This window comes from Sycon ciliatum, chromosome 1 (genome assembly GCF_964019385.1).
Source record: "Sycon ciliatum chromosome 1, ocSycCili1.1, whole genome shotgun sequence".
NCBI lineage: Eukaryota > Metazoa > Porifera > Calcarea > Leucosolenida > Sycettidae > Sycon > Sycon ciliatum.
In genome coordinates, this window is record NC_088643.1 from 67,112,292 (window position 1) to 67,118,837 (window position 6,546).

General features: G+C 45.1%; 1 long non-coding RNA gene across 3 annotated transcripts; it reads left to right on the top strand.

The window, feature by feature from the left end:
* The first annotated feature begins 1,013 nt into the window (after positions 1-1,013).
* LOC135805002 (uncharacterized) lies at positions 1,014-3,728 on the top strand. Of its 3 annotated transcripts, XR_010551110.1 has the most exons (5): positions 1,387-1,406; positions 1,507-1,549; positions 2,133-2,233; positions 2,614-2,714; positions 3,068-3,728. It is a non-coding gene; the product is annotated as an uncharacterized LOC135805002 (long non-coding RNA). The 3 variants fall into 3 exon arrangements; XR_010551109.1 differs by lacking the exon at positions 1,507-1,549 and having other exon boundaries at positions 1,014-1,406; XR_010551108.1 differs by lacking the exon at positions 1,387-1,406 and having other exon boundaries at positions 1,413-1,549.
* The last annotated feature ends 2,818 nt before the right edge of the window (positions 3,729-6,546 follow it).

The window sequence follows — 6,546 nt, forward strand, 5'->3', positions numbered from 1 at the left end:
AACCAAACACTGGTTCAAAACCAGTATTAGATGAACCTTGTTATACTTATAGGTTGTTAGGCTACACTGTGCTGTACTGAGAGTGAGACTGAAGTCAGTGAAGAAAAGACTGCTTTTCACCCGGTGTGTACCAGGGAGTAGTAAAATACGTGTATTTTACTACTCCCTGGTGTGTACACTTCTCAGTGATCACACAAATGCATGCAATGCACAAATGTGACAATGACTACTAGTACTACTACACACATGTAGATCTCAGACTGTCCAACCGTCCTGCTTTGAGCAGGACAGTCCTGCTTTGGACCAAAACATTCATACATTTGCCTTTATACATTGTATGGGTCCGGGTGTCCTGCTTTGGAATGGTGGCAAGGTTGGACAGACTGAGATATACTAGTACAGTCTGTATCGGCTATAGCGTACCCTTTTGATTTCCGTGATTTTATCACTATAACCGATGCATCACTATATGCGATACGATCGATTTTTTTCGAGCGACACATGAAAGGCAAGGAAATAATCTTCCAGCATGGCGTTTTGACAAATGAGCATGCATGCATAGTTGACAGTGCCCGCATTTCCATAAAAAAAGTTCTGTTATGTACATGTACATGTGTCACTATCAAAATAAGCAACGTGAAGAAAGTAAAAAAATAGGGCCTTTGATATTATTGCAACATGTATTTTAAAGTTGTCACTATAGCCGATTATAATGATTGTAGTTTATCACTCCCTTAGTATTGACTCCCATTGATTTTCGCTATACCTAAGCAGTCAAATATTCCTGCATATTTCACTCCTTAGGGCTATATTGCCTGCTTATATTTGACTGCTTAGGGGTTGCGCAGTTGAACGGTGCCTAGTGCAGCATTGTCACTGCATGAGTAGGTGGTGGTGCAACGGTTGTGCAATCATAAAACCGGGATTCATGAGGACTGGACTGTTTGTCGTGATAAATCTAATATTGACTTCGTACTCAGTCCGTGCGCAAGCCCTTGAGTAGCCCGTTTTTTATTTGCAACCGCGGGAAAAATCGAGGTGCAAAAAGATGACGACGACACAATTGTTTTGTTGGTATTTTGCAACCTTATTTGGACCTGAACTGGCGTGTGCTGGAGGAATCCTTGTTCATAACTGGTTTGCAGCTGAGGTATGTCCCTTTGTAACCTATGGCACTTTAGCTGAGGTTCGTTGCGCCCAACTGTAGACCATGAAGACCTGTGTTTGCACTACATATTTTTTCGTCGTAATCGTACCATCAACTTGCTTGTCGTGCTGGAGTGGATAGGATAATCGGACACTCTCGGCTTATGCTCTAAGCGAAAGGTAGATATATTTGGGTTTGGATTCCCAAAGCACATCCCAATGAGGCTATGCAAAATGGAAGGGCCCACAATTTCGTGGAGGTATGTCGAATTGTGTGGAATTTTGCACTAAAGTAATTGTGCTTGAACAAGGACGTTTTGGCTGCTTATTTTCCTTGGGCATCTCGACATTGCAAACTAGTCCCCTTGCTGTTGTGTCTTCGACATCTAAACGGAATTTCTATGTAAGTCGTGTGGTTGGGGTCCAGATTTTAATCAAAATCCAGCAGTATTCCTGGCTGCTAATCTAGTTTGCTAAAGTTCTGGCTGAAGGTAGTCGGTTGAACAGTTTCTTTTGTATGTACCATGGTCAGATGGTAGGACGTTCATTACATAATTATAGATGGAGTACATAGTCAAAGAAACTTTTTATGTAGTTTAGCACAGCTGCACAGAAGTGCAGGGCCTGAAACAAAACAAGAGCTGGAGACTCAGCGTCCGCAGCATATGCGAATGCATTGTGAGAGCATGTGTCTTCGAATTCAGCATCACACACATATGCACACTCACACACACACACACACACACACACACACACACACACACGCGCGCACACACACACACACACACACACACATACACACACACACACACACACACATACACACCACACACACACACATACACACCACACACACGCACGCACATCTGGCGCTGGTTGGGTGTTGCATACTGAACATTCTGTACTTGCAGCCTTATCTTGATCATGTGTGATAGTTGTGTCACAGGTTTTTGCCCTATTTTCTGGATTCTCTGTGCTTTCTGTAGATGGTCTTGTGCGCTCGTCATCAACAGCACTACACTACTGTAGGTCCAGTGGGCCAATCAGGCTGAACGTCATCATCCAGCTGTGACTGGGGTGGGTGTAGGTAAGTGTCTCTGTGTGCTCTGATGGTCGACTTGTGGCTTCTGGCCTTCAATCATTGTTCTTGCACGGGACCTGCCTCTCATACCCTGTGGTTCACTCGTGTTGGCAGGCTGTGATGCACAGTGGAATCCTTGATGTGGCACTCGGTGTACATGTATGTTGTTGCACGCGACAATATTGCTACTGATGGGCTTTGGTGTGATGCTCTGAATAGATGTACCATGAAAGCCTCTTGATTGGTCTCCGCAGTACATTCGCTTGCCTGGCTCGTTTTTGTCGATATTATCCACTGTTGCAATGGAGAACTTTGCGCGAGGTATCTCACTGTTCATTCCGAGCTCTGATTTCTTATCAATGATGGTCTTTTGATATCGCTTGTAGGAGTCGACACCTGCTGTTGCGCCGGCTCGAGCTAGTACTCGCATGAGCTCGCTGGAATTGCTATGTGCATCCACAAAGTCCGAAAGAACAAGCTGGAAAGGGTAAGTGCATGCTGGTGTGCTTGCATGCATCATACATGATAGCACAAACAAGCACCTGATCCTCTTTGCACGGTGGTTGGATGCTTGACTTCCTTCTGACTTTGATTGGCCGTACATCATCAGCCAAATGTGTCCCCACAACTCACTGTCCACACTATCCACCACTGCGTCCAGCTTCATTTCCGACAGTGAAGTTAGAACGTTATGCTCTTTGTGTTTGAATTCTTGTGCTTGACTTTTGATTAATTTTGTGAGTGCATTGCAGCCGACAGCTCTGACACGAAGGATGATGGGCCACTGGGTTGGCTTGTGTGCTGTGTGCGCTGGGTTTCATTTTGTGCTCTGTGTTTCAGGGTCTCGGATCGTGCAACGGCGAGGGAATTGTATAAGCACAGAACTGTGTCACACCCTGTACGGTACAGGAGCGTACCTCGTTTCTTACTGGTACCATATGACCCATGGCTGAGATGAGCGCCAAGCTTCGAAATAAGGCTGGACAGTAGCCACCGGTTGTTGCAGTTGATGGATGGTAAAGAAGAGGTGAAGAAATCAGCAGCCGTTGCCAGAAGAAGAGAACGGTTCTCGAGGAATGCAAGACAGACGAATCTTGCTGTTGCCAACAATGCGGACTCCTCGGATGAGGTGCACTGGTGCATTTCGTCTGTTATACTCTGCATCAGGCTCTCCAGCTTGAAGTCAGTAGTCTGACTGTCCACCATATCCAGTTGGCCTTTATAACAGGCTAGGCAAAAAGCACTATCCGCGGTGACCGTAAGACCACGCTCAGCGTGCAGCTGACGTTGAACGGCTCCGACGTTCGGACATTTACGCTTAATTAACACTCCTTATTTGTGCGCTGCACATGGTGCATGTGGGCCTGTTCCTGTCATGTAGCTGCATGTTATGCCGGTTGCAGAGACCCGCTGGCTGATCGTTTAATGCTTGTAATGAAAGTCTACTGCTCTACTGCTTGTAATGAAACTGTGACATGCCGTGGCAAGTCACAACCATCTACTGAGCAGTCTGGTGTTGTTGCGAGTACGGGTACAGGTGTTGGTGGTGGTGCTGGTGCTGCTGCTGCTGCTGCAACATGCTGTGCAGGCATTGCTTCTGTAGGCTGCACGTTGTCAGTGACAGGCATTGGCTCTGCTGAATGATTTATGAGCCTTTTCATGCATTTCTTGCAGATACATGTATTTCGTGGTATTGTAGGATGATGTGCATATTCCCAGCATTGCGTGGTCTCGGGGTGGACATATCTGCCATCAAGGGGAACATCTTGGCAGGCTACACATGGTCCGCATTGCCTGTCAGGATGCAATTTCGAGCCCTGGCTTTGGCGGCCTATTTGGACTTGGTCACAATGCGGACACTCGTGGTTTCTTCCTGGCCTATAGCAACACCATCTGTCCGCCCATTCGCGTAGTTTTATCAGAGATAGAGCCTTGCAAAATAAGACGGCCCACAATCTCCTGCGACGTATCTACGAAATGGGAAATTGAGAAGAGAAACAAAAAGGCACCGCAACGACGTGAGATGTCGAATATCGTGGTGCACTTTCGAAAATGTGCTCATCACTCACCCTTCTAACACGATAACGGCGCAAAAGCAATCGATATAGGAGGATAAGCCTGTATTCTCAAGGTAACCAATTGTCGAAAATTGAGAAGAATTCGGTATGTCACTAAATTCGTCTTCAAATTTCCCGCGGTTGCAAATAAAAGTGCAACTTTTAGACGCCTTTTTTGAACTTGGCGCACGGACTGTACTTGGTCAGTATAGGAAATAAAAGACCTCGTAAAAGACCTCGGCTTCGCCTCGGTCTTTTACTCGGCTTTTATTTCCTATATTGACCTCGTACTCAGTCAATATTAGATACGCATTATGCATGTTTTGATTCTATGTTGCCATCATAATATCCGATATATCATTACATCCGATAATATTGGTTATAGTGATATTTGTACTGGATAAAATACGTTTTGCTTTTGATATTTCGTACCAATATCACTGTAGCCGATATATTTTTATATCCGGTCACTCTATAGCCGATACAGACTGTAGTAGTAGACTAGTACGAGGTGATTCGTAATTTTTTAACATTGAGTCATTTCTTAACAAATCGGTAAAATATCTCATTGCAAGCACCTGCAAAAAGTCACTTCAAATTATTTCTTTTTGCCATTGCCATTGCCAATGTTCTGTCAAGTTCGCCTCCAAAATTGAGACTGATATTCCTTCAGGAAGTGACATTGCAAGAGCTTTCAGTCTGCATGTGCGCGATGTTTACGGTAAAATAGAGTATAAGAGAGTCATAGCCGCTGGTTTCAACCTCGAGTGACAACATATTTAGCTGAATAGGAAGCATATGATAGTTACATACTGGAAACGACGCCTGGGAAGGAGGAATGTCGGTGTGTTGGCCCTAGTAATGGCCAAACATTGGCAATCACTGCATTTGCTAACAGATGTTGATCACAATTACACATGAAATCAGGGTGATACACCTGTTGCTATGTAAGCTTGAATGGCTTGTATTTGGATGAACATGATCTTGATCCAGTCTTGCTGGACCATCTTGGAGACGTAGGGTCTCCTATTGAAAACTGACTTGAAATTGTGCTGCTAAGGCCTATTTTACCATGATGTTAAGAAATGACCACAACAAATAATATGCGGAAAAATTGCCATTTTTCAACTGCCACCTACTTCCCAACACCAAGGATTATGTGAATGAGAATCCCAACATTGCAATCCAAGGACATCAGTATTACATTTTTAGAGGACGAAATGGAAAGATTCACACCTCGAACCCTACGGAAGGCTATTTTACTTTCGTGTTAAAGGGGAAGTGCATCGATTTTTCAAGTAGGGCTCAGATGAAAGACAATTGGATATCGGTTCCGATGGTATATCTCTCGCTTGCGTACGGCAAGGGAAACTTGCCATATCGCCAATTTCCTGATCCCGTTTCCATGGCGACTACAGGTGATGACGCACATTCTGCTTAGCTCCGTGAGAGAGAAGGTCGATCACTGCAGAATTGTGTCATTTTCAGTTGTCTTCTTGTATTCACGAAGTGAAAGAAGTACTGTGTTCAATGCTGTTAGTGCCGTGAACTGTTTGTTAGTAGTCCTCTCCGTTGTGTACTGGGACGTGACACCGACAGGGAAAGCTGGAGTGCGGAGACGTTAGCTGGAAAGCGAAAATCGTGACGAACCAAGTGCTGAAATCTTGGTTGGGACAAATCAAACGTTCAGCATTTACCTCAACCAAGGACCATGCCGTTTGCTCTTTCCACTTCCTGAAGATGGATGCGCTGCCTGCTGGAGACTCTCCTATCTCTCGTAACGTCTTCTGAAGCCAGGTGAGACGACGAGTAGCGGAGATTAGCGAACGAAATAATGTCGTATGTTTTGAAATTTTTGCTGAACATTTCTCAGGAGAGATGGCGAATACCAAGCATCTTCTCCTAGTCTAGAGAAACCATTTCGTAGGCTACATTCCGCCTAGGGAAATGCAGGACGGACGGCCTGGCTGGGGAGGACACACTTGGAGGAGAACGAAGTAAGTGATCTTGTTTATGTTGTTCTTTGGTATTGCAATCTTATGTTTGACGAACATACGGCGTGGTGCATAGTTGGTCGTTGAGTGCCTGCATGTGCATGTATAAGTGTGTGCTGATAAACACTTCCTATGCAAGAATCTGACACTCGTGCTCTCTTTCTTTCTTGCAGTATGTGCGCACGTGTGTGTGTGTGTGTGTGTGTGTGTGAGCGAGAGAGAGAGTGTGCAGGAGCAGCGTGGAGCATGCCGGTGTGATCGCTGTGGC